This window comes from Triticum aestivum, chromosome 7D (genome assembly GCF_018294505.1).
Source record: "Triticum aestivum cultivar Chinese Spring chromosome 7D, IWGSC CS RefSeq v2.1, whole genome shotgun sequence".
In the NCBI taxonomy this organism is placed as follows: Eukaryota; Viridiplantae; Streptophyta; class Magnoliopsida; order Poales; family Poaceae; genus Triticum; species Triticum aestivum.
Genome location: NC_057814.1, coordinates 185,941,234 through 185,946,863, shown reverse-complemented (window position 1 = coordinate 185,946,863; position 5,630 = coordinate 185,941,234). Strand labels below are relative to the sequence as shown.

At 43.9% G+C, this 5,630-nt stretch overlaps 1 long non-coding RNA gene across 1 annotated transcript; it reads right to left on the bottom strand.

The window, feature by feature from the left end:
- Positions 1-945: 945 nt before the first annotated feature.
- On the bottom strand, positions 946-3,997 carry LOC123169748 (uncharacterized). Its single transcript, XR_006484932.1, has 4 exons — positions 3,583-3,997; positions 2,867-2,937; positions 2,112-2,337; positions 946-1,265 (listed from the first exon to the last, which is right to left on the bottom strand). It is a non-coding gene; the product is annotated as an uncharacterized lncRNA (long non-coding RNA).
- Positions 3,998-5,630: the final 1,633 nt, after the last annotated feature.

Below are 5,630 nucleotides of genomic sequence, written 5' to 3'. Positions count from 1 at the left end.
CTGACGAGCATGAATATCACAAGCATAACACTACTAATAGCATAACATGACCACTAGCATCAACAATAAATACTAAGCAAGAACATATCAAAAATACTACCAAGAAGCATATAACCAGCTAGATGCAAAAGGAACATGCAAAATCACTGTACTCGGTAGCACACGATAGTCATGCTCCGAAGTACATGACCAACACCAAAATGTATTACGACCAAGCATGGCAATATGAAAGTAATACTAGCAAGTAGAACATGATAGCAGACTAAGGCATAGCCTAGTGGTGGGAAGGGGCTGATGCCTTCCCACCCACCCAGGTTGAAGTCATGGTACTTGCAATTTGGGTTTGTTGCACCAATTATACTGTCACTACACCACGATCAAGTTTTGGTGACACATCAATCTGTTGGCATAGGGTACCTTTGCCGACAGATAAATTGTAGCTAACACATATGCTGACAAAAGAGAAAACAGTTGGAGGACTTGCTGTGGGGAAAGGTATTGCCGACAGAAGTTCACTTGCCGACACTTTTTCTGTCAGCATACACCCTACCTATGCCGACACATGGTAAGTCACCGCACACCCTACCTTTGCCGACACATGGTAAGTCAACATACACCCTACCTATTCCGACACATGGTAAGTCAACGCACACCCTACCTATGCCGACACTTAGTTTGTCTAAATAGGTGTTTAGCATTGCCGACACATGGTTTGTCTAGTTATGGGCATACTTTTGGCAACACTTTCCGCGTTGGAATGTTTTTACCGACATATAAATTGTTGGTAAGATGGTGCACAGCCAAAACAACAATTGGATACTGCTCTAATTCAAATGTTATATGCAATTTTCAATGATGATGCACAAAACGGGATCAAGATGAACACATATTACACAATCATTGATAATATGGTAACAAAAATACACATATATATATATTGTGCACAGGTTCAAACACAAGTCAATCTTCACAAAGCAAAGTTTGGCCATCTTGGCAACCATCCAGAAAACACAAGTCACATAAAAGGCCCCTATTTGCTGGTCTAAAATATATAGTTCAAACACTAAATGGTCCAAAACACTTGAGTCACATCCATGAGCACAAGATCTCTACTACATAACACTTAAGCAGCAAATGGTCTGTAACACGATTCATGATTACAATTGAGTTGGCTGGTCCAAAATACCGCAGACATCCAAATGCTCCATAACACTTCAAAGTCATCACATCCATGCGTATTAGGTTGCTGATTACCTAAAAATACTCTACAAGAATTTGGAAGAAAGTGCAGTCAGCTCAAGTGCTTTGAAGCTCTCATAGGGAGATTGGCAGCCAAGAGAAGCATAAGAATCGAGTGTTTATGACATATGTCCATAACACACATAAAATAGTTCTATCATACATGCGGTCAAATATTTATAAAATGCTGAAAGGAATCATCATGCAGACATATCTAGATATACATAGAATAAGCATTTCACCATGGCAGGCAAATCTACAAATTTTATTCAACATCTTACATGCATGAAACTGTAGTAGGATCAGCCAATGTGAAGTTGTATTTGTTCTAATAGGAAGTTAGCTGATGTGATCTTCAAAGTTTGAAAATAATTGTACAAATAATTGTGTTTGTATGTTATCTGATGAAGTAGAACAAAAATGTACAACTTCTGACCAAATAAATTGTAGTATGTGAAGTTCAGTTTATGCCATGTTATCTTCAGATTGTGACCACCAAAGGGATAACACCAAACTGATATGTGTATGTTAACTCCCAAGCAATGTATGTGCGCTTCAGATCATTTTGTGTCATTTTCATATTTTTAATTATAAACTACAGTATGTGGAGTTCAGTTTTATCAACGAGATACGAAATGTTACTCCCACCGCCCGAAAAAGCTTGTCCCTCAAATGGATGTATATAGCACCAAGTTAGTGCTAGATACATTCATTTGAAAGACAAGTTTGGGACAAGCTTTTTCGGATGGAGGGAGTATCTAGTAATGCTATAAGTTCAGGCATAAATCTGGCGCTCTAGTCAAGGCTCAATGATCTATGTATATTTCTAAGAGAGAAACAATAAACTTAATGTATGTAGTATGTTGTAGTACCTGTACCTCCTGGTACATTAGTTGCCTTCTTATCATCCTTGATCTACAACAATAACCGTTACTTCATAGAAATAAATGTTGCCTTCTTATCAGTTTGAGGCTGCTTCTTTCACCGCAAATTGCTCTGACAAAATGTGTAGACATGTATCAACCATCCTTCAAAAAAATGTGTTCAATATAGATAACTCGGCTTCCCAAATCAAATCATAAAGTAAAGGCCAAAGGTCTGCAAGTTATGTACTTGGTTAGTATACTACATGAACTTGTCAAAAGAACAAATATTATGCGAGCAACCAGCGTGAACACGAACATCTCATAAAAGTATTGAAAGTCTGGATCCTGAAACTATCTAGCCACTGCACCGAGGTGGTTGACTCTACGGTTGGAATTCACATGTCCAAACAATGCGGTGTGAGGCACTATGAGAAGGTGCCCCTAATGTTTGAATGTGATCGGAACTTGCAATTCTCCCCTCTGGAAACAGTATGCAACTTCAAGTAGTTGAAGGTATGTGGATGCAGAGGAAGATGAGAGTATATGTTGAGCCTAAGGTTTGAATGCTAATGCCATATTCATGCAAAAGGAAAACAACACCGTGCTCACATAAAAAATTATATCAAACAAAGACACTGTTATCCATAAATATCTAGTGTAGATGACGATGCAGTTCAATAGTGATGCAGAATAAAATTGGAATGTGTGTCCTTAAACACTGAGTAGACTCAGGGTCCACCTCGGCGCCTCCGCTCGCCCACCTCCTCAGCCTTGTTGCCAGGTAGTACCGCGTACTCACTGTCTGCAAGCTCACCATCATGTACACCCGCTCCTGCAGCACGAAGCCCGTCGACCCAAAATTAAACCATGAAGCATCAGAAACTAATGATGTTACAGCACAAATAACATTCAGTTCTACAGCGAAGTTGAAGCCAACTCGATCGTTAGGACTATATAATTTAGAAATACGTATTGACAATCAAAAGTGCTTCCTATAAAAAATAGAGGTTATGAACCTCCAGGAGCCTCCATTTGACCACGCCAATTCACCCAAAATACTGGAAGTCACACAATGGGTCGTGGCTTTAAATAACAAAACTGAACCACCTAGAAATTAGGAAGTCACACAATGCTAACAACATATGAATTTTAACCCATATCACATGTTAAACGAATAATTATTTTCTAATTTAAAGGAGATAAAGAGTTCATAATAGTACGAAGAATATATAAATGAAAATCAGCTATGAGCATGGATGTCAGATGGCTCGCTATGTTTTGTAGCACCAATCTTTGTATCCAAATTGAGATGCTGAGAAATATGAATAAGAACTGTAAAATCAACAAATCTTAGCAGAAGATAAGAAAGTGTTACCGTAATTTTCAGAGTTCAGCAATGACATATGGTTCAAAGTTCAGCAATGTACAAGCACACAGCAGTACATAAAAGTTTATCTCAGGAGGAGCCGATGCTTACCTATTGGAAAAACGAGTGTTGTGCGGAGATCTGCAGCAACGGACGGCTGCCTTCGTGAGGGGCGCAATGGGATGAAGATCTCGTGGATGGATCTCTACCGACTACCGGCGGCAGCAGGGGCGGGGAGCATGGATGGAGAGCTCTGGGGGAGCGCGATGGAGATGACGGACGAGGTTGGGGGCTAGAGGTCGGGGATGGGGGTGGATCCCTGAGCGCGAACACGGCGGCTGGATCATAGGCGGAGAGGACGGCGGCTGGATCTCGGGCGAGGCTCAAGGATGGCGGCTGGATCTCGGGCGGAGCACGAGGACGGCGGCCGGCAACAGGACCGTGGGTGCAGGTGCGAATACGGCGACGACGGCGGCAGGGCCGTGGATTGAGCGCGAGGACGAGGGGATAGGGTGCGAGGGCGAGGACGAGGGGATGGAGTGCGAGGGCAGCGGCTGGCATGGGTCAGGTTATGGACTTGGTCCGATTTGGGGAATATTTTGCACGGGCCGGCCAAAATTTTCCCGTCTCGCGCCTAAATTGCGCGCTAACTTTCCAAAGCTTCAGGATTCTCAATCAAAAAAAAATCCAAGCTTTAGTCGCTTGACACATGTGCACAAACGCCGACACTTATTTTGTGTCCATACACCCTACATATGCCGACATATTGGATATCACTAAGTACATACATATGCCGACAGATAAATTGTTAGGGCCCACACATTTGCCGACACATAACATGTTGTTAGTGAGTTGCCGACAGCTAAGTTGTTGTTTAGTGATTGCTGACACATACCATGTTCCCAATAATGTATCTACGCCGACACATGGTGTGAGGACAAAACTTCATAGCTACCCCAACAGTTTTTTCGTGGAGACTAGTGGACCTTTGCCAACAGAAGTGTGTCACATAAACTCTACCGTGGTGTAGTGTGTAGGGGGTTCCCTTACAGTCTTTCTTTCAAAAAAAGTAGAACATGATAACCAGGTGCATATGAACATATCATGTAAGTAAACACAGATCCATAGCATAACTGAAACAACGATAGAAGTAGCAAAATAAACAGACAGTTATTTAAGATTCAAGTTGAAAACCAATGCTACTGCATGGCTATCAGCAAATGGTGGTTGTGGCTTTCCTTGGAATGAAAGAGGCTTTGGGAAGAGGTGCGGTGAAGCCGCAGAAAGATTCGCCGGAAAAGATTCCCTCTCGGAGGGGGCTGATTAGGGGCAAGGGCAATATGGCCATTTTCAAAATGTGAACACATAGTGAAAATAATATGAAGAGATCGGGCTCGACGAGACGAAGAAGTAGGCTTTGGATTCACCTCATTTGGAGTTACGGATGAAAAGATATAGCCCGACGAAGTTCAGGGACCAATCTATAAAAATAACTCTACAAACAGGCCCCCGGAGAATAAAACAGGAAATGTATTTTAGAGAAATATGCTTTCAGAACTGGGGAAATGCACTTTGGCTAATAGCAGAGGCAGAATACGCTTACTCCACTAGAAAACAAACTCGACAAAAAGGCGCCTCCACTTGCCATGCTGGCAGAGGCGGGGCCATGCGCTCGGGTCACAGACGGGCGGGTCCCACTCCTCTCTCTCTCCTCCCGCTCCTCCTTCTTCTTACCCGCGATCGAGAGAGATAGAGGCGAGGCCGCCGGCCCCGGCGGTGATTCTCGGCAACTCCGGTCACCACTTGTGGCGTCCGACCTACCAGAGTGATCGGGAGGACGAGACGGACCCCTTGGTGCACAACTTGGTCGCCGAGCCGCTCGGAGATGGAAGGAACACCGGCTACGGCGGGAGGTGGCTTCGGTCGCTGGTGAGGAACATGGCATGGCTGCCGCGAGGAGGAGATGAGGTACTAGGGAGGTTAGTGGAGGTGTGGAGAGAGCTCTTGTGATGATAGAGTGGAGAAAAGAGGAGGGGCTTGCCGGAATTTAGCCGTGACGCTCCGGCGGCCAATAGTGGCGGGGAGGAGCTCCGAGGATCGGGTAAGTAGCTAGGGAGGGGTAGTGGAGTGTGGTGAGGGCGATGGTGTGCTCGGAGTGG